The 23,082-nt window shown below is 43.7% G+C and overlaps 1 protein-coding gene across 1 annotated transcript in view; it reads left to right on the top strand.

Annotated features, from left to right (window-relative positions):
• The first annotated feature begins 13,325 nt into the window (after positions 1 to 13,325).
• DLK1 (delta like non-canonical Notch ligand 1) overlaps positions 13,326 to 23,082 on the top strand; it is a 67,613-nt gene continuing 57,856 nt past the window's right edge. The window contains exon 1 of the mRNA XM_039537190.1: positions 13,326 to 13,583. The gene's annotated coding sequence lies outside the window, so the exon portion shown is untranslated. The remainder of the gene's footprint in view (positions 13,584 to 23,082) is intronic.

Here is a 23,082-nt window from a genome sequence, read left to right as displayed (position 1 = left end):
TTTCTCCATTGTTGCAATGTCCTGGTGAAATCGCTCGCCATGCTTGTCGCTCACTGCTCCGCAGTTCGGTGGAAAAAAATCTAGATGAGAGTGCAAAAAATGTATCTTTAGTGATATGTTGCAACCAAGGCTTTTGTATGCCTGTAGTTGTCTGCCTTGTTGTTTCCAAGAAAATTTATTGCCACTAACTGGAAGGCTTTCCATGCCGTCTTTTCCTTGCCACGCAGTGCATGGTCAAATGCATCATCTCGAAGAAGTTCACGAATCTGAGGCCCAACAAAGACACCTTCCTTTATCTTAGCTTCACTTAACCTTGGAAATTTTCCACAGAGGTACTTGAAAGCTGCTTGTGTTTTGTCAATGGCCTTGACAAAGTTCTTCATCAGACCCAGTTTGATGTGTAAGGGTGGTAACAAAATCTTCTTTGATTCAACAAGTGGTGGATGCTGAACACTTTTCCTCCCAGGCTCCAATGACTGTCAGAGTGGCCAATCTTTCTTGATGTAGTGGGAATCTCTTGCACGACTATCCCATTCGCAGAGAAAACAGCAGTATTTTGTGTATCCAGTCTGCAGACCAAGCAAGAGAGCAACAACCTTCAAATCGCCACAAAGCTGCCACTGATGTTGGTCATAGTTTATGCACCTCAAAAGTTGTTTCATGTTGTCATAGGTTTCCTTCATATGGACTGCATGACCAACTGGAATTGATGGCAAAACATTGCCATTATGCAGTAAAACAGCTTTAAGACTCGTCTTCGATGAATCAATGAACAGTCTCCACTCATCTGGATCGTGAATGATGTTGAGGGCTGCCATCACACCATCGATGTTGTTGCAGGCTACAAGATCACCTTCCATGAAGAAGAATGGGACAAGATCCTTTTGACGGTCACGGAACATGGAAACCCTAACATCACCTGCCAGGAGATTCCACTGCTGTAGTCTGGAGCCCAACAGCTCTGTCTTACTCTTGGGTAGTCCCAAATCCCTGACAAGGTCATTCAGTTCACCTTGTGTTATGAGGTGTGGTTCAGAGGAGGAGGATGGGAGAAAATGTGGGTCCTGTGACATTGATGGTTCAGGACCAGAAGTTTCATCCTCTTCCTCTTCCTCGTCTGACTCAAGTGAGAATGATTCTGGTGCATCAGGAACCGGCAGTCCTTCTCCGTGGGGTACTGGGCGTATAGCTGATGGAATGTTTGGATAATGCACAGTCCACTTTTTCTTCTTTGACACACCTTTCCCAGCTGGAGGCACCATGCAGAAGTAACAATTGCTGGTATGATCTGTTGGCTCTCTCCAAATCATTGGCACTGCAAAAGGCATAGATTTCCTTTTCCCGTTCAATCACTGGCGAAGATTTGTTGCACAAGTGTTGCAGCATATGTGTGGGGCCCACCTCTTGTCCTGATCTCCAATTTTGCAGCCAAAATAAAGGTGATAGGCTTTCTTAACCATAGTGGTTATACTGCGCTTTTGTGATGCAAAAGTCACTTCACCACAAACATAGCAGAAGTTATCTGCACTGTTCACACAAGTACGAGGCATCTCTGCTCACTTTGGCTAAACAGAAATGTGTCCCTTTGCAAAATCAAACACTGACAAATAAGAGAGCACGACATTGTATGATTTCTAGAGGTGATATAGGGCAATTTGTTCAGCAGAGTGATGTAAGCTTCGTTATGATTGCATCATCCATGACTTCTAGGAATAACATGATGCAATTCATATCATGTATGACACAATACCAGCTTCAGATTGCATCATTCATTGTTTTGCCTAAAAAGCAAGTACTGTCCAAACCCAGTCATAGATTTATTCATAGATCCAGTCAAAGATGTATTTTAGTCATTTCTGGTTTAAATTGAGATCCCTTCCCTTTATAACTCACTTATCCTCCGCTATTCCCAAGTCAAGGATATATACTGACCCAATAGCATATGTTGAAAACTAGAACCAATCAACAATTTTAAGCATCATTTTCGTTCTCAGTGACCCAGAATTAGTAAAGTTTGACTACATTTATTTCAGAAGCATTTTGGCTGTAGAGCAGTGTTATTTACCATTTAAAAAAAACCTAAGGACTGTAGAGCTAAAACATATGGAGGTTAAGCAAGATGGAAGATGACTGAAGCAATTGATATAAAAAGACACTTGGATTTGCTGCTGGAAAAAGTACTGACAAAAAATCAGGAAGGTGGGATTAGGATAGGCAAAAGGACAGGCCTGTTGGGTTGGATGGCCTTTCTACTTTCTCAGTCCAATTTTTCAGCCAGCCTGAACACAGATGCCAATTTTGTGTACACAACTGATTGCTCCTGCAAAACACAGCCGGCTGACTTTCACATGCAAGAGGATGTGCATGCAAAACAGGATTCAAGCCCTTTTTGGTTCTCTCAGCCATGTATGCAGGCCAAAGTGGGTGCACAAAATCAGAAGTGAGGGCTGAAGATCAGACAGAGCAAAACAATATAAAAGAGTTAAAGGAGAACTCCTCAATTTAGAGAGATTGTGGGATCCCTAATGAGAGTTTTGACTTCATGGGGGCCACTATTTCATTCCATAAATGTATCAATATAGTCTTCAGGTAGTACATTCTCATGCGCGTGCACAGAGAGATTAGAAATGAATCCTTAGTAGCCCAAAGTGATATTATGAGCTGGCCAGCAATGCCAGGAGAGAGATCTGTTATTATCAGTCTTCTGTGCTATAAATTATATGAGTGATTGAAAAATGCTGGTGTGAAAGGAGGTGCCATGTGGTTTGCCATGTGTAGTCAGAGTTTAGATTGGCAACAGAGTGGGCAATCTGAGGTTTGTTTAAGAATTGCTGACACAGAATTCACAATTTGTAATTTCCCAACCTGTTGCTTTGCATAAAATGTTTTTGGGAGTGTAAACTTTATGGTAGAGAATCAAATCCAAACTAATATTCAGACAGTAAAGTCAGGATAAAGGTCAATGATCCTTCTAAATTATTAATGCTGCTTAGCATTTTCTGGTATTACATGAATTTCTAATGAGCATTTGTCAGATGTGCTGTACTCTCACTGGGCTTGACTCTGCAAGGCCCTGAGCGCTCAGGCCCTCATCCAGCAAGACATTTAAGCACATGCTTTTCTTTAAGCACATAGAAGGCCTTATTGAAGTCCGTGGAACAACTCACATGCTTAAGTGCTGTATCAGGGCCAGAGTGCTCAGAACCTTGCAGGATAGGACCCACTTTTTTTTACTTGACATCTGATATGGGAAAAATAAGTGACTTTTCAGCCATTTTTGAAAAATACCAGCAACTCAGAGCAGCTCTTTTTATATAATACTGTGGTCAACTATTCCACAGCAATGGTTTATACTTCAGGAAACATACGGGAAAGTTTGATTATGATGGAAAGTGGCATATCATTTTATCAAGCAATATAAATACCTCAGCAATAAACAGGGAGCTAACCTTCCTGTTACATGAACATGTGAATGTTTGACATTAGTGGTGGGTGAAATGCAAAATGAGGAGGCAATGCAAATCTTTGTGTTTTTTGAACTAAGATGAGGCACTTCCTAACTTTTGAGTGATGAATCATGTAAACAACCATGTTCCCTTAATGCCACTTTTCACATTTATATTTACAATATTTTGCCATCATTCAAAGGGTTAAACAGTACACAAGGCCCTGGAAAGAGCTGATGGAAGCCAGAGTGAGACATTGTGCTTGTTGGCAGGCTACAGGTGTCAGGGAATTCAACCATAGCTGCATGACATAAAGGCCCCCAAGGTTAGAGGGCAGGTGTTGACAGGACCCCACACTGGTGTGGGTGATCCCCAAAAGATCACAAACACATTGTGCAAGTTCTGTTGTTTTGGCTACTTCTGTCACAAGTCTTCATCTTCTGAGAATTGAGTCACAATGGTGAGTGAGGCCTTGTTGCTCAATCTCCTTTTCTCAGATTGGTTACAAGCCCGATATTTCATCAGTTGTATGCTTGTAGCTAGTGTCAGAACATAACCGTGCCTGCCAGGCATGCAATTGTTTGCTATTTTGTTATATCCAAGGTTATTTAGAGAGTTTGGGACTGTTGTAGGAAGAAAGAAAAAGTTCTCAGCCTCACATGTTGATATGGCTGTTGTGTCTTGGGTTACCCCCGGAGACAGAGGGGCTTGTAATGGACAACCAGCTCACATTCCCTTTCTTTTTCATTTAGTATTTTCTCCTTTGAGTTTTTCTTCCCAGTGGGATAAACAAAGAACAATATGGCTTGTCTTCTTCTCTGCCACTGCTGCAGTCTTGGATTCAGACTCAGTATCTTGGATACACTGTGTGAAAAAGTCTTGTACCACTTGCAAAACAGAATGTTTGCACTGGGTTGATAAAAAGTTAAAAATGTGCCATTTTTGGAACCCTACCATATGATTGAAGGGCAGTCTTTCAGAAGTTAAACTGTCTGTCCAGCTGGCTTAAAACCTCTACTAAGGCCTATGAATGGGTGGACTAGGCCACAAGGCCCCCTGCTGGGGGCTTCGTGGCCTAGCCACACCCCACCCCAGAAAAGGGCAGTGGAGAGGGTCTTCCAAGTTGCCTAAAGAGGCACATGGGACACAGCCATCAGGAAAGAGGCTGCAGGAAGCTGCCAATCATGGCCCAGCGGGCTCATATAAAAGAAGCTGCCGGACCAGAGTGAGATGGCAGGGACTGGGGGAGCAAGAGGTATTCCCAGCTAGCTGCAGGGGCTGAAATGGTTGGACAGATCAGTTGTTAGCAGGGCCTGGGGGTGTTAAGAAGGTGTGATGCTGTAGCGAATATGAGTGACCATTTATAATTTTATTGATACCAATATTAGAAAATTGCAATGAATCTTACAAGATATGCCGTGTTAGGTACCAATGGAAATGTTATGATTTGATAAGTATAATAATTATGTTTATATGTATGTGTCATCTTTGTATTTAGAGTTATAAATATGAGTGGTATATTTGTATATCAAACTTGTGCTATGTTTCTGGGTGACACCCCCACACAGATTGGCATCAGCACTAGCCAGTCTGCTTAATGGCCTACCCAGGGCAATCAGCTATACAATGTACCCATTGAGAGAATGCAGGGTCCACACCTCTGAGTCAGCAGGACATGTAGGGACATTCCTGTGGACAGCAGACTCCAAGTGCTTTTCCATGCCCATGTGCTGTAAGCTTGTGTTTGGGACAAAGGATGTACAAGCCACATGGCAAAGGATATAAAAGGCAGCTGCAGCTTCTCCATTTTGTCTTCAATCCTGCTTCTTACCTCTGGAGTAACTTCTCTACCAACTGAAGCTCTGAACAAAGGACTGAATGATCCATCCAAGCTTTGGATGTGTTCCAGAAGAACTCTACAAGCCAGAAAACTCACCAATGCTGTTAAGAACCTGATAGATGGACTCTATAGTCCTATGTATATATCTGATTGCTGTGACCATTTAACAACTCTCTTCTCTTTCCTTGCTTTTATAATAAAACCTTTAGCTTTAGATACTAAAGGATTGGCTGACAGCATGGTATTTTGGGTAAGATCCAAACTAGCATTGATTTGGTAACGTGGCTGGCTCTTTGGGGATCAGAATAACATTTTGTATAGTGAGCAGAGTTTTAAATAACTCCTCTGCTTCCTGGATCTATTTGCATCTTGGGAGCCAGAGAACTGGAATTCAATAAAAGGGGCTGTGTGATTTCTTTTCTTTTCTTTTCTTTTCTTTTCTTTAGCTTTTTGATAACCAGCGTGGGGGATCAGAAACACTGTTTATGGCTGGTTGGTGAATCATCCAACTACAGTGTTAACCACCAATTTTGGGAGAATCTGCTCTCCTTTTGCAGCCTGCCCTGTCCTTGGCATTTTCAGTGTGGACTACCCTAGGCACCTCAGGTCTCAGAAGGAGCTTCTGGCTGGCTGCTGGGACTCAACAGGGAAGTTGTCCAGGGACATGGACAATTAGTAAAGGGGTGCAGCATGAGGTTGCTATACTTGTTGGGACCCGGAGCAATGGGTGAGACCATCCCCTCCACCAGCCAGTAGGGGAAGTGGCTATGCCCTAAGGAAGGGAATTAGAACTGTGGTACACCAGGGAAGGGGGGCCGCACTACTGGGACTGACTCAGTGGGGAGCTGTGGTCAGTGAACTGAGTCCAAGAGGGGTGGTTCAGCAGGAAGGCTGGGGTCACTGAGGACTCAAGTAGAGGCAAGGAGTCCTCAGGGAAGAAGCCCTCAGGGCATTGCTCAATACCAGAGTAGGAACCATGCAACCTAGCTGGACCAACCAAGGCTACCGTGATACTTAAAGACTGAGTCCAGGGAGGGCTGCAGAACATTTTGGATTGTCTACCCCCAAAGGGGTTTGTTTGTTTCGCATGCAGACTGTGTGTGATTCGGCCGGAGGGCTGAGTCACCGAAGACCTGCCTGACAAGCACAGCAACTGACGGGGCATCATGAGCAGGGGGAAAAAACCTGCAGGTACGCACACACTCGACCAGGGGGTGCTCACGTGAGGTGAGGCACACCCCATTACAGGGCCCTATGTGAGGAGGCTACGGGGCCAGCTCCAGGCAGCAGCCCAGCAAGCAGGTGCTTGGGGCGGCCAAGGGGAAGGGGCGGCACGTTGCAATCTTTGGTGGCAATTTGGCGGTGGGTTCCTCGGTCCCTCTCGGAGGGAAGGACCAGCCGCCGAATTGCCACCGAAGAAGAAAGCAGCGCGGTGGAGCAGCCGCTGATCGCGGCTTTTTTGTGTGTGTTTGTTTTGTTTTTTGTTTTTTGCCTCTTGGGGCAGCAAAAACCCGGGAGCCAGTCTTGGAGGCTACATAATAGGGACTACTTAGTTTCCATTTAATAGGATCAAAAAAAAATCAAACCTTTGTAGCTAAATTAAGAAATGTTGTCAAATAGTTAACAAACCCCCTCTACTCACATCTCTCACAGTAAAATATACATCAAAATGCATCCTCATTGACACTAAATAGGTGTAAATGAGAACAACATTTGGCCTTAAGCTTTTAAGGAACTTGTTATTTTTAATTGTTTTTTCTCCTTCCTCTCTGTCAGCTCCTATGCTGATCTTCAGGTTATCTTTAGGCTCGGCAATCTTTGTTCCCCCGATCAGCACAAATGCTGGGGCAAGAAAACTCTGCTGCCCACCAGCCCCTCTCTGTTCTGTAACTCCCAGATTATCTTCCAGTCCCATGCACTGGAAAACTGCCACCTCATATAAACTCCATAGCTCAATATTTTCATAATAAAATGTCTAGGAAAAGATTTTCCATAGCTCTGTGATGTTCTTCACCTCTGCATTGCAGTGAGCTACCCCATTTTACACAGGAGGATGTGGGTCCCACACTTGCCCTTCATTGCCCTCCATCTGAGCCTTATGCTGTAGAAGTTGAATGTAAAATCTGCTTCTGTACAGAGTGCTCTTGTAACGCTTTATGTCTGGCTTAAGCCCCATTTAACATGGTGTGAAGGGACTAAATGGGGCATAGATAATGGACAGAGGACATGTGCAATGGAGACTGCGAATGGTGGGGAATGAAAATGATTTCCCCCTTTATCTGTAAAACTCAGAACGTATCAGGAAATGGTTTGGGGTTTTTGACTGAACGGGGCCATAAACACCTGTAATCTGTGCTGCTTTCTTTGCTGTCTGCCATTCAAACATGAAAATAGTGAAGCCTTGAGTATATAATATTCAGACTGCATTAACTTCTTGACAGATTCCACAAAAGGAAGGAATCAACATGCATTTCTCCCCTGGTCCTGCCCAGACTCACTATCTCTCCAACTATGAATCCCCAAGTCTGTGTAGGACCCGGGTCAGCGGAGACTGGTGTTGCATAGACAATTGACTCTCTGCTTCTCCTATGCAGAATGACTTTGACTTTCACCCTCTATGAATCTGCATAGGCTTTTTGGGAGGCTGATAGTCCCAATTCTATAAAAATTCCAAAAGAAAAATTGTGTGTAGTGTTGTTGTAGCCGGGTTGGTCCCAGGGTGTGAAAGAGACAAGGTAGGTGAGGCAATAACTTTTTATTGGACCAGCTTCCATTGGTGGAATGTTCATGCTTTCAAGCTACGTAACTCAAAACTACGTACCTTCCACCCACAGAAGTTGGTCCAATAAAAGATATTACCTCATGTACTTTTCAAAAGAAAAATTTTGTGGAGGCAGAAATGAAAATATTCTGGGAAGAAGAGAGAGTTTTAAACTTCCAGACATCTGAATTTGTCTGGGTTAGTTAATCCCTCTTTGCCAAATGATTGGCCAACAGTAAACAACTTCATTGGCTAATTACATCTTTTTCTTTAGTTCCAATAAAGTTCCAGTAAAGTCCAATATGAAAGCAAAGAACACTCCACTGGATTTGATTTATTAGGCAAACATTTGGCACATTCCATCTTGGCCTCTGTGTATGTGCATGTTCAATCAAATTAAAAGTGCTGAAGTTCAGAAGAAAAGGTTAAAGTATAAATGACCCAAGTTGTGCTTTCAGCAGGCATCTCCTTCTCGGAGTAAAATCTGAGCATAAGTGACACTTCTTAGCCATATTAGGGATTAATCCAGCAGATTCTCATTGACTTCTCGAGGCATTGCATCAGGCCCAATCTCTACCAAAATTACTTTTAAAAATTGCCATACAAAACTGTCTGAAGAGTTAAGATGCTGTAAATAGAGAAAAGTGACTGCAAAAATGTCTTCATAGGTTTCCACTTTCATTGTCACACAATGATTCTGTTTCTATATCAAATTTCCTCAGTTCACAAGTACAAAGATTGTCTGTTTGTTTTCTAACTGCCAGCCCTGCAAACTGCACCTGGGATTAGAGAATCCAAACTGGATTATTTCTGGTTGGTGTGTTAACATGGGCGGAAAACATTCAGCAGTCAGAACTTGCTTAATTCTGTAACTGATGCTTGAGCCGGAAGAGCATCTAGCGCACTGTCCCATAGTTTTATTGGCTCTGCAGTGCTAAAAGTTAGTAAAGTAAGGAACACGACTCTGAATGCACACTGTCCGTGGACCAGATCTGTTGATCATGAATTTAGGATTTATACTTAACCATTATTCTGACCATAAGTGCACTTCAAAATACCATTGGTTGTAGGTTGTAGTTATAATAATGCAAATATTTGAAAGGCAGGAAATTAGAACATTATGTCAATAGTAAAGAACGTATGTAAGAAAGTCTGGAAAGACTCAGTGAACGATGGACACCAACCTTGACTCTGCCCCCGATCGTTAACCCATTTTATTTCCCATTCACTAGTAGGAGAACTGCACTAGAACTGGTGGATGTGGACAAAAGTTGATCTTTGGTCTACATCTGGAATTTGGATTCTCTGACCAATATTAAGATAATTAATGGGATACCACAAGGTATCAATGCATAATGGAGTCGTTGCAGCAGTTCTCAAACTGTGGGTCAGGGCCCCAAAGTGGGTTACGGCCCCATTAAAATGTATTAAAATGGGGTCACAAGGGCTGGTGTTAAACTTGCTGGGGGCCAAGGCCAAAGCCAAAGCCCGAGCCCCACTGCCCAGGGCCGAAGCCTGAGTCCCACCAGCTTGGGTGGTGGAGCTCAGGCTTCGGCTTCAGCCCCGAGTGACAGGACTCAGATTACAGGCCTCTCACCCAGGGCTGAAGCCTCTGGGCTTGGGCTTCTCCCCCCACCCCTGCTCAGAGCAGCAGGGCTCGTGTGGGCTCAGGCTTTGGTCCGCCCCTCCCCCCCGGAGTCATGTAGTAATTTTTGTTTTCATGAGGGGATCGCGGTGCAATAAAGTTTGAGAACCGCTGGAGTAGTGGATGGAGGCAGGATATCATTTTAACTATATGTGGAGAATAATATGTGAGTGCTATGTCCTTTATTCCATATGGTGCAGGCAAGGGAGGGTTTTGTCTTCAGCTTCTGTTTATTAGGTAGGTTTGCATTTTACAAACCAGCATACAGAGAGTGTCTGTGTGTACAAAGTTAGCTGGAGGAGGATGATCGGGGCAGGCAATTATTAAGGTGCCCCAAGAAGATAATTCCAGTTTAATCTATGACACTGTTCACACAGTTACCCAGAAGTATGCAACAATATACAATAACACATGTAAACAGAGTTCCTCCTTGCCAGCTCTTGAGCATGAAAGTGCAGCATTACCATCATTAAAACCTTTAATTGTTAGGAATGTCATTTATGCAATTATATATATTGTCTAATACTTATGGGCCAAATCCGATAACCCTAACTCAGACAAAAGGCCCAATGCATCCAGCAGGAGTCTGTCGCAGTAAGAGCTGCTGGATTTGATCCAGGAAAAATTTTAATATAAAATATTTATACAATTTTTACTTCTATGTTAAAAATAAAAGATGTTGAAAGCCTCTAACTCCTATTCCGCCCCCCTCACTCACCATGTCTCTGAAACTTCTATAACTGTTTATTTAATGAAATACAGTTTATGAAACTGGCACAGAAAATCCTATCTGCCATGACTCTGATTTATTGCAGTTACATAATCCGACTATTACGGTTAATCATGTAGTAAATTATTTAAATTGAGAATTTATAGAATTATAACTTTTTTGTCAAAGATTGGCTCTTTAGGAAGTAAGAGAGTAACTAAAAGGATCTGTGCTTAGTGGAGGAGTTTCAAAGGACAGTAAAGGAGGGTGAATGTTTAAACTTAAGTCCAAAGTGTTGATTTATTATGGTTTCTATCCATAGATTTCCTGTTGCTTTTTTAACTGTATTATAGAATTAATTATGTTTTTATTTTTTCAGTCACATAACATCATGCAGTTTTATTTAATTGTTCTGGACTGTATAGTAAATACCCAAACTTGTTCCCATTAAAGGCCTTGACAAAACTATTGATTTAAACAGGGTTGGGCACAAGATCAGTAATTACTGTATAGAAGAAATAAGTTGATGATAAAATACCTGCTCTTTAAATCCCCTTGAGACACACTACTAAGTAGTTTGCTGCACATCAAGTGTAGTATCTGAGCTGCATTTGAGCAGGCAAATCTTCCAGGGGTGTATAGCTCAGGCTAAATGAGAATCACACATGGTGTAACTTCAGTGTAAATGCACTATTAACCCTAAAGCTGAAACTGGTTCTTTAAAAATGAATTCATGTTAATCTTAAACAAAAAAAAGGAAAAATGATCCAATAAGTAAATTAGAAAGAGAGAGAGACGAGCCCTGATCTTTCCACACCACATAAGATGCTGCATGCTTGAAAGTCTTGTCTTATCTGACTTAGCCCAACCAAGCACAGTTCACATCACTAAGGAAGGATGCTTATGTGTTATGGAAACAAACATGAAAAGAGCAAATTTTAAGTAAATGTTTAGGAATAGTCATAGAAAGTGAATGCTGAACTTGTAAACACAAGTATTCCCACTAGAAACTGAATTCTAAAACCCCATCTTTAATGTAAGCATTTAGCTGAACCAGTGACCTTAAGTTACAAGTAACATTGTTCAGTGTGTGTCCACACAGCAGCCTTTCTGCCATCACAACCATTTTCTGTGCAATACATCTACTGTGCTGCCTAACATTGCTTGTGTCAGTGCATTCTGGGAAAATCTGGGCAGCTATCCCAGAGTGCATCAGCAGAAGATAGCAGGCATACAGGCAGAGTGATGTGAGCGGCACATGAGGCAATGCACTCTGGGGAGTTCTACTGCACTGAGCTGGGAGGAAGGAGGACCAACCAAACCATTAACACAAGCCTGGTGAGGGGGGTCCTGTCCACCCTGAACAAAGCAAAAAGTCTGCTGAACCAGTTACAGCAAGGTACTCTGTTCTCACTGACGTTAATCTTCTACTTTTTGCCTCGTGTTGTTGCTTCTGTTAGAGGGAGAACCAATAGATGCTGATGGAGTTTGTGACATCGGTATGAATTTATTGCAGAACTGGCTGGGAAAGACTTTGTTTTGTTGTTTTCATAGTTAGGTTAAATTGGTTTTGGGGAGTGGCAGTCATTTTAATTATGTCTAGTTCAGGGATGACTGATGATCTAATTGGATGGGGCTGAGGATCAGTATCTCTGTTTTAGTTGAAGGAGTCAACCAAAAGCTTACTGCCAGTATGTTCACTCTGCTGTTAGGAGGTGGGCGCTCTGCCCCATCCCCACTGTCCCAGCCATGAGCTGGCTCATTGCATTGCCCATATTCTGCTACCTTCCATCAAAAATAACAAACTTCGAGTGGGCTGGGAGATGTGTGTCTGGATAAATTCATGGTGGTTAAGTCCATAAATGGCTATTAGCCAGGATGGGTAAGGAATGGTGTCCCTAGCCTCTGTTTGTCAGAGGGTGGAGATGGATGGCAGGAGAGAGATCACTTGATCATTGCCTGTTAGGTTCACTCTCTCTGGGGCACCTGGCATTGGCCACTGTTAGTAGACAGGATACTGGGCTAGATGGACCTTTGGTCTGACCCGATACAGGCATTCTTATGTTCTTATGCTCAGCAGTTCTGCTCAGTACTGAGGGGCTCAAAGAGGAAGCTGAATGGCTTCATGATTACAGCTAAACAGCTTCTTTTTGGGGGGGGGTGCGCTAAATATTGGTGTTTTACTGAATACAACTACTAGCAAAACTTGTTCATTTCCTTTCCAGCACTGATGTCTGTTTTGACTTGGTGTCTTGCCAACTTCAGCTACTGTCTATAAGTTGATTAATTCTTCTTTGGGCTATTGTGTGTTGTACTCTGTAATGTTTGATTTTGAAAGTCTAGTGAGCAGCTATAACTACTAAGAAGAAGTGTTCCAAAAAAATTCTTTGACTATTTTCTACAGACCAGACCCAGTGTACTAGGAGGCACTGTAGGTGACCAGGCCTTCAAAGAAAAATGCATTTGTATTGCATCATCTCTTGTGAACTCTTTGGCTTTGTATTAATGGTCAAAAAGGATACATTTTTCAATTGTGTTCGGTCAATCTGAGTTAGCTGAGCATGACTGAAGAATCCCATTAAAATGCAGGCCTGCACGTTTGAAGCTTTGGTAGCCTGCTGTGTTGTAACTTGAGGGACAGCCTTATCTGCACAGCTTTTGGAATCAGTAAAACTTGCTGAGAATCTCAATCAAAATGGAGTGCCTCTTTGTCAAATTTTGTGACTGTTCCCAGCTGTATTTAAAATCCCATTGTAATAGGGTGAGGGAGCTGGCCCCAGCAAATGAAGTAGATCCATCCCCCCTGTGCCAGAACAGGTGCTCCCACTTGGTCAATGAAGAGGGCAGGGCAACATGTGGGGTTATAAAGGAAGAGACAGGAGGGGATCTGGTGACTCAGAGCTGCCTGAGTGAGGAAGTGCAGATGAGAGGCGCTAGAGGCAGAAGGTGGTTACTGAGAGAAGGCTGAAGGCAAGAAGAGCAGCAAGAGTGGTTTTCTGGATGACATTCCCAAGCCAGAAGCCTAGGGCTGGAGGCAGGAGGACTAGAGGATAAGCTTTCATGGAATTAGTGGGGACTCTGAAAGGGGAAACTGAGGCAAGCATGCCTTTCCTGCTGCAGTCTGCCTCATGACAATGCCCTAGGTGGTGCTACAATACATCCAGTGATATCCATCAAAGAAGGTAAGTGGTCAGTTGAGAAGAATAAAGTAGCTGCTCTGTCCCAATAAAAATACTGAGTAGGATCATGAATAGCATAGGCAGGTTGTTGTGTAAAATTTCCTCATATAGCCCTGCCTCTGTGCACTCCAGTTCTGGCCTGCGTCATCCTTAAGTGTAGAGGGTTATTAAATTGTGTGGACAAATTGCTCCATTCCTGAAAAATCCTTTCTGCATGGAGTCCCAACAGGCTGGTGCACAGGTGAAGCGGTCGATGCAGGCAGAGCCCTTTGGTGCCTAACCTGTGACCATCAGACTCACTTCCAACTGTGCCTTAGTCGGGAGTTGGAGCTGGTCCTCCATGAGTGAGAGTCTAGTGCAACACTGTTCCATCTGGGCTGAGAACTCTGTGTAATTAAAATCAGTCCTATACCAGTGCCCTCTTGACCACATGTGTTGGTGACATAGCAAGAGAAAAAGGAGGCGTGGCTGGGGCACCTCTGTCCTCAGCTGTCAGCCTCATGGAGAAATAACTGCACAACTTCCCTCTGAGGTTAGAAGTTTTCTTCCTTAGTATCTGGAACATTCCAAGCACAGTCTTCTTTCTAGGGGCTTGACTTTCTCTCTGTTTGGCTTGGCAGCTAGCACATGAACTTCATGCTTCAAGCAGATTCATTTGATGAAATAACCTAATTAATTTTCTGTTTTGAAAAATAACATTAAAAAGTTCACCTTTAATTGTCACCTATCACTAGGCCCCAGAGAGACGGCTGCCCCCACTCACTCAAGCATAACCCCTCTTTCTCCTATCTTAACTACAGCTTTGCGGCAGACCCATAAACTATTTTGAAATCCAATCCATTACAGCAGCACCTAAGTGAATATAAATATGCCAGGTCTCAAATACCTTTTATTTGCAATTAAAGTAAATTGCCCCTCTCCCTTCTTTGTCTGGCAAGTATAGTCCCGTGTGGATAATTAAGTGAGAAGAGATCTGCTAATCACTCACCCCACAATACAATATTTATTGTCAGTGAAACATACAGTGGTTTAAAAGTAAAAATACTAAAAGTGGGGAGGGAGGGAGCTTGTTTTTTTTTTTTAAACTGTTTTTTCAGAAACACACAGGACCCAATTTTCTGAAATGTTATCCATTTACCTGAGCAGAAAAGTGAATAGAACTGCACCCATTTGCACAGTAGAGAATTTGGCCTTCTTATAGTTTAGTATATGTAGTTTGTCACCTTATGTGACAAGGTGCAATGTAACATAATACCAATCAACACTTCACAAGACAAATTATTCTTATTGGAATTGAAATTCTTTCCCCAATAATTATATACATTTTCCCCCACCCACACAAACACACATTTTCCCTAATATATATATAATTTCTTTCCATTACATAAAAATGTTGCTGAGACGTTCTCTACCAGTAGTCTCTTTTGGTGCTTGAGGGATGGGCTGTCATATGCTAAGTCTGTATACAGTATCTGCAGTATCAAACATCTGAACTGAAGATACTAGCAAGTTTTTTTTTATCAAATTAACAAGGGAATATCAAATTAACATGGGAAAGATGCACAAATCTGTAAGACACAGTTGATATTAAAACCCCTTAATACACTTCTCTTCTTGGCCTGGTGTTTTTATTGATTTTTTTTTTAGCTATCCTGTTGTTTGCAGGTTGTCAGTGTTTCATATTTCATCTGCTCTTGCTTTCAGTGCTTAGGAGAGTTTTGAGGTTTTCACAAAACTCTCCTTGCAATCAAATTAGGTGTTAAAATTGGGTGGACGTACTTCTTGGCCTGAGGGCAACTTCGCTGTATGGAAATTGTATGGTGGGCCATGAACACTCACAAAATTGGGGGTAGGGGTGCGGGATAGGGTGAGGGCTCCAGCTGGGGGTGCGGGCTCTGGGTTGGGGCCAGAAATGAGGAGTTCAGGGTGCAGGAGGGGGCTCTGGGTTGGGATGAGGGGGTAGGGCTGAGGGCTCTGGGGTGGGACTGGGGATGAAGGGTTTGGGGTGAAGGAGGGGGTTCCAGGCTGCGACTGAGGGGTTTGGAGGGTGGGAGGGGGATCAGGGCTGGGGCAGGGGTATGGGGGAGGGGTGTGTGGGCTCTGGGGTGAGGCCAGAGATGAGGGGTCTGGGGTGCAGGAGGGTGCTCTGGGCTGTGGCCGAGGGGGATCAGGGATGGGGCCGATTGTTGGGGCAGGGGGGTGGGTGAGGGCTCTGGCTGGCTGAGAGTTCTGGCTCTGGGGTGGGGCTGGGGAGGAGGGGCTTGGGGTACAAGAGGGGGCTCTGGGCTGGGACTGGGGGGTTTGGAGGGAGGGAGGGGGATCAGTTCTGGGGCAGGGGATTGGAGGGTCAGGGGTGCAGGCTTCTGGCGGCGCTTACCCCAAGCAGCTCCCAGAAGCATGTCCCATCTCTGGCTCCAAGGTGTGGCCAGGTGGCTCTGTGCACTGCCCTGTCCACAGGCACCACTCCTGCAGCTCCCATTGGCCGGGATCTGTGGCCAATGGGAGCTGCAGGGGCGGCGCCTGCAGACAAGGCAGCGCGCAGACCCACCTGGCCGCACCTCCACGTACTACATAGGAGCCGGAGGGGGGTCATGCTGGCTGCTTCCTGGGAGCTGTGTGGAGCAGGGCAAGCCCCTGACCCTGCTCCCCTGTGTTAAAGGGTGGTGGTTTTAGGGGGAGAGAAGGCAGTTGTTTTGGGGCTAAGGGAGACAAACTGGGCTCATGAGGTATGAGGGAATATAGGGTAAAAATTTCACCCCCTACCTTCATTCCCATGGACTTTTTGTGGGAACTTGCATACATGTATTTGTCCTCCATGCGGTCTGACTGCTGGCCTACATGAAAGTTTTGGCCATCGTACCATGTATTTTCCAGATTCAGTTTTTTTCCAAAACAAAATTTTGTCAAAATTGACACATTCCTGCAGTTTTGATAGTATGTTTTCCCATCAGAGCATTTTTGACCAGTCTGTTTGATCCCGTTCTGTGTGGTTCCCGACTTGGGCATGATGCAGCAACTGCTCTAGACTTGTGGGCTGATGATCTCCTCCTTGGAAGGGACAACGTTCAGGTGTCCATGCTGTTTGTTTGAGATCTGTCTGCAGCCTCGGAACAATACCATTGTCCTTGAGGATTTGTTGACTTGTCTGAAGACTCTAGCTGGGGTAGAAACCTTTGTGTGGGCCTATTCTTTCCTTTCTGAGAGGTTTGTTTTCTGTTACCCGTTCCAAGAGACAGTGTCCCTGTTTCTTGTAGGAATCTGCAAGGTTCTATTCTATCATCGCTCCTGTTCATCATGTATGCCACTCAACAATGGAGATATAATGCTTTTAGTTGATTTATGTAATCAGTTTCTGAGTGACGTACACACCTGAATCTCATTTGTATCCGATTCAGATGGTGCAGTGTCCTTGCTTTCCCAATGTCTAGCTGAGATTGGCTGCAGGAGTGAGGCAGAGGCAGGCATAGCGGTCTGGATTCTCTTCCGTTAAAGCTGCTATGGCTTAACTATTTAAGATCACGGACTGGACAGGCACCTGGTGGCCTCAGGACTGGGGAAATGCAAAGGTGGTTTAAAGCCATTTTTGCCCCTCAACACAGATGTGTATTGTACCCTTCCTCCCACTACCTACTGCTACCTTCTAGGTACTAGTTTTGCTGCTCCGTGGCCATATTGTCAGAATATCCTTAAAACAAGACTCAGCTTTTCAGAGTGTCCTTTATTTATTCTAGGAATTCAAATCCTTTTCTTTAGGAGCTCCTTGTAGATGGAGACCACAGCAGTGCTCAGCTACAAGCCAGCCTCATCTTTCACAAGCAGCAGCAGCAGTGCCCTCTCTCAACACTCCAGCCCCTGAAAGGGCTCACTCACCATGTACCCGTCCTATTCTTAATGGGGCAGATCCCATTTCTCTTATTACATAATTTATATCACCATTAACCAAAGCAACAATAAACAAATATTCAAGATTGTTACTAAATATAAACAGTATGAACATATTTCTAAAACCTCTAGTCTAGGTCCCTCACGCTGGTGGTGCAGGTGAACCTTATGCAAAGAGGGAGTACAGATCCATTATCAATACTTTCTTGCACGGGTGTAATTACCTATTTAGGTTTTCATGATGGCCATCGTAGTATCTGAACACTTAGAGGTATGGGGCTTCCTCTGTCGTCTCGTTCATCTAGTTCATTGGGGCAGCTTCAATTTGGCCTTTAATTCTATTCATATGATTGCAACATTTACATCACAATATGGCAGACAGATATAGAGACCATGGACAAGCAAGGCAAAGTCACCAGGGACAAAATAATCTGGAAAGTTCCTGCCCAAGTTTCTAAATGTCACCTGTTTCATTCTGTCTTTGGCAGGCTTAATGCCCCCCTCCATGCCACAACCAGAATTAGCTCTCTGATTGAGACAACATAATGCAGAAAGCAGAAGTGGTGTTTAGCTCTGTTCTTCCACTGTGAAACACATACATTAATTTACCCATCTTGGAGGGTGGCGGGAATCAATTTATCATCTTCTCATGCAACTGGAGATTCTACTACCTTTCTGATATTTTCTTCCCCAGTCTGAGAAACCCTCCCAGATCTGCAGAGGCCATGCCTGGCTCCAAACAAATTGGCCCCAAATGAACTAAGAGCACGAGGACATATGGTTCTTCTGTTCAGGATGTGTGTCTATGAAGAGGCTACCCAGTAAGAATCTGTAGTTTCCTGCCCACCATTTAGCCAAGCTCCTTGGAGCCCACTGAACAGAAGTTCACAGTGAGGTTGTTTGTGGTGGGCTAGGAGAATGGCAGGGACATCACTACTAGCAACTGCAAAGATCCACTGCCTATAAAAACCACACAGACGTGGACTCAGAAATCCACAGCCTATGGAATCCAGCTGGAAGGGTCTGGGTGATGCCTTCTGTGGGGAAGTTAACTGGTGGATTTCTGTCACTTGCAGACCTCTGGAAACTGCCCTGTCCCAGTCCTCACTGGGCCCTCTCAGAGAGAGCTGGGTATACTCCAGAGTCTGTGTAAGTGATGGATCTTTCATCCAATATGCATAAATGCTGTATTTTTCTATCTGCTCCTCCTTTGCTTGCTTTGGTTTGGTGGGATTAGTTATCTCTTAGCACCGAAAAAATAAGTATTGGTCCCTATGGCAAAATTTGCAAACATGCATGAAGTAGGGAAGTGGATTTTTATTTGCCTGTGGAGGAAATCAATGAAAAGTCAAGGTTTGTTTTCTAGTTCTCTGTATGAAATTCTACACACACTTCTAACACACTCTGTGTATTTATGTACTTTCATTTTGTAAGCCCGAGAAGAGTACAGGTTGCTGGTGTCTCCTTGCAAAATATTTATTGCTTTAGGCAGCTTCATAACCTCTACCTTCAATGCCTCACATATGAGTTCTCAGTGAGAGCTACGTGACTGAAAGATTATCTTTAGAAAATGTGGCTCATATGTATTGCACTTTATTTGAAAGAGAACACAGTCACTATTTCAAAGCTGTTCATTTCAATCCAGGAAAGGATTTATTTTATTAACTCTGTGTCAAAACCTACATATTAAAGGCCAAAGTTTTTAAAAGGGCGCCCAACTTGGGACCACAACTTCTGCCTACCAAGTTTGCCCCCACTTCTTGCAGCTGCAAATCTTTTGGATCACTCTGAATTTTTGCATGGCTAACTATCAGATTGTAAGCGTACATCAGGCAGCTGGAGATGCACCTACTCAGATTTACACCTGCAATTCATTGCTGCAGGGAAAAAATTTGCTGATACAAATTGTATCTGCAAAACAGAGCCTGGTCTTGGCTCTATGAGAACTTACTTGTGTGTTTATTACCCCTAAATAGTGCTGCTCCCATATTGAAACAGACTGTACTATTAGAAATAATTATCTATAGTACTATTTTTTTCTATTGAATTCTGCATTTTGGAGGACAACTTCTGCTTAATTACAACCACATAACTTGGATTGCTGTAACTGAGAGCAGAATTTGGCCCTTCTAACTTCCACGTATCTTGGAATAACTCACTATAATTATGATCACCTTGCTAGTTGCAGGCCATGTCTTTCTGCAGCTACAGTTTATAGTTCAGAAGGATTAGTTAGAACTGTGTCCACAGGGCAGTCTGGTAAGATGCAACTTCTTTTGCGGGTTTCTGTATTTGGATGACCAAATTCTCTGAGATCTGTGAACAGAGGGTTTGGTCACTCGTTGAATCAGGTGGGAGGCATCAACAAGATGAAAGTGGGCTGTGTTATGTACCCTCAGTCCTCATTAAAACAGGCTTGTTGGTAGAGGTGTGGGGACATGAGCCAGCCTAATGCCCTATCGAAAGCACACAGATCAGAGCTGGGTCACTCAGACACAGAAAAATATCAAGCAAACTCATACAACATAAATCTGGAAAAGGCAAACAGTGGCTATTGTAGCCTTAACTATAGTTTTGGGTTACTTTAACCAATGATCTACCCCAAGGTGAGGGTTTACACCTACTTTAATCTTTGAGAGTTCGGCCCCCAAGGTCAACTACAATGGAGATGCAACAAAGAATCCCGTGGCACCTTATAGACTAACAGACGTTTTGCAGCATGAGCTTTCGTGGGTGAATACCCACTTCTTCACTTGCATCCGAAGAAGTGGGTATTCACCCACGAAAGCTCATGCTGCAAAACGTCTGTTAGTCTATAAGGTGCCACAGGATTCTTTGTTGCTTTTACAGATCCAGACTAACACGGCTACCCCTCTGATACTTGATACAATGGAGATATTATCAAAAGAAGAGGGACCCCATGGTGCACAACAGAGATTACATACTGCTCTTTCTATAATTACTTTTATTAACAAACCAAACAATACACACACTGCAATCTGCTAAAGGAGAGAGAGACCAATACAGAATGCATAATATTTGCATTACTCCTAGAGCCGCCCCTGCCTGTGGAAAACCCAGATGTGTTAGTCCTCATCCTCACCATTATCAGTGGTTGTCATCCTGGCATCTTCCCCACCACCGCACAAAGGCCAGGATCAGGGGCAGCTCTTGGAATCCCGCCGCCCCAAGCAGGGCGGCGCGCTGCGGGGCGCGCTCTGGCGGTCGCCGGTCCCGCGGCTCCGGGGGACCTCCTGCAGGCATGACTGCCGCCCTGCCGGCAAAATGCCGCCCCAAGCGTGCGCTTGGCACGCTGGAGTCTGGAGCCAGCCCTGGCCAGGATACAATTTGTATAATGTGTTAGTGATGCCTACTGGCGTTCCTACATATTTATGATGATTTTAACTCTTTTTTTTTTTCTTCTTTGGACTTTCACACCTGACTACTTTTGGGGTGCACTGTATTTGATAGGCTAACTTGTTAGTTCCCCTTACACTCATTAACATATGTCACCTTATAACCATAGTAACAGGTAGTTAAAGACGTCTCTACCATTTCTCCCCTCCTACCAATGGTCATCTTGTCATGTCTACAGTCTACTCAGACATTATTCAAACCCAGCAACTTTCAAAACATTAGCATATCACAACACAAACACAAGCTCAGCAGATTTATTATTTATTTATTTACTTATGCTAATTTATCCTAAGGCCTAATTTGACTAAGCTAAATATCTTACAGGCCTGGGGTCTGAAGGCCCTGTGTTGCAACATTAATTAATACTTATAGTTCACCTCTATATCCTAAATATACCTGATACTTTTTTTCCTTAGCTACACTGTGCACAGGCCCCTCTTCAGCAAAATGCTTAGACGTGCTTAACTTTAAGTGTTGATCACGGGTAAGGAGGAGCCAGGTTCGCCCTGCCAAGACTTTCCCGGAGCATCGAGTCGCGACCAACAGCACCTGGCTCCTCCTTACCTGTGATCAACCTAGCTGGCCGTGAGATTGATCCGGACTCTGGACTGGTAACTATAACATCGACTGGCGGGACTCAGTGTGTGTGCGTGTCTGTGGTGTGACTGAATGCATATGCTAATTGTTGTATCTTCAATAAATGCGGCATATTGCCTTTTCCCCTGAAAAATATGCTTCATATAAGCATAACACCATCCCTCTTCAGAAAAACAATTAAGCACATACTTGTATTTGAGCATGTACTTAAGTCCCATGGATGTCAATGGAACTTCAGCATGTGCTTAAATATTTGCTGAATTGGTGCCAAAATGATGATGATTATCAAGGCCAAATGGCCTAAGCCTCTGTTCCATCATTATTATTAATGTTATTTGTATTGTGGTAGCACCTAGCGACCCTATCAAGGTTCAGGGTCCCATTGTTGTATAAACATATAACAATATAGTTCCTGCCCAAGAGATGTTAATTTGTTATATTTAGGTTTCTTAATATGTTTATAATGTTGACATAACAAAGAATGACTGAAATGAAAATAATAATCTCCCATTTATTTAGGATTCTTTAGGTAGCTGAACTGTCTTATAAATGATGGGCCATGTTCATGCCTCATCTTTGGCCATATGTACCTCATCTTGCCCATGGAGCACTCATGTAGGGTAATTAGAATCTAGCATGAAGATGAGTAGAGCATGGTTTGGATTTTCAAAAGCCCATGTGATTTAGGAGCATAAGTCCTAATGGAAAAGTACTTCATGAAGAAAGCTAGGTGTTCCTCAACTATTTAGATAATAAATTAGCCACCTTTATAGGACCAGGTTTCAGTACAGCCACACCATTGATTATGACTCATGTTCTGAGACAGTGGAATTTAACACCAAACAAGAGTTTGTGCTCAAAGGATTTATAAGGGAAATTCTGCAGCAAAGCACTATCTCAGGTGCTCAGCTGTTAGAGGTCTCAGTATCTATACTGGTGGCAATAACAGATAGTAGACAGGGAATTAATAAAGGACTATCAAACAGTGAGCCAGTGCTGAGGGAGTTAGTCTGGCTATGGCTTGCTAAGAGGAGGTCATTCTGGCAACCAGGCTATATTTAGTCTTAATCTACTTTTATGACTTGTTTTTATCCTTTATTGTTTTGTCATCTAATGAATGGCTACTTTTAGTCAACAAGACTGGTTCCTGGAAGTATCTTCTAATCCCAATGCAATTGAAACAGCAGGGGGCTTGTTAGGTAGCCAGAATGTAGTTGCCCAGGAATTGGCCAGGACAGTGATGCTCATCCCACTTGTCCTGTGAAAAATGATCAGCTTTTGTGTGACCCTGAGTGGTCAAAATTTTTGTTCCTTACATGGGGCCAGTAGACTTACCCCTGAGGCAAATGAAAGGGTGCATTTGGAACAGGGTGGCCTGCCCCTTTAAGGGCTGGGAGCCATTGGGCCACTCTGTGCTGTTCATTTATCCCCGCCCAGCTACATCTGTGCTGGGGTGTAGGATTTAAGAGGAAGAAAGCCCAGTGGTTAGTCTGGCTGGGGAGGAGAGCAGATGGGCTGACTGAGAAGGAAAGCCCCACCATTGAGTACTGTCTGGCAGGAGGAGAATGGATAGCCTGCTCTGCTGTGAGACAAGAAGCTGGGCTCA

This window comes from Mauremys reevesii, linkage group 4 (assembly GCF_016161935.1).
Source record: "Mauremys reevesii isolate NIE-2019 linkage group 4, ASM1616193v1, whole genome shotgun sequence".
Lineage (NCBI taxonomy): Eukaryota > Metazoa > Chordata > Testudines > Geoemydidae > Mauremys > Mauremys reevesii.
The sequence above is the reverse complement of the archived record's forward strand: the minus strand, read 5'-3'. Positions and strand labels throughout refer to the sequence as shown.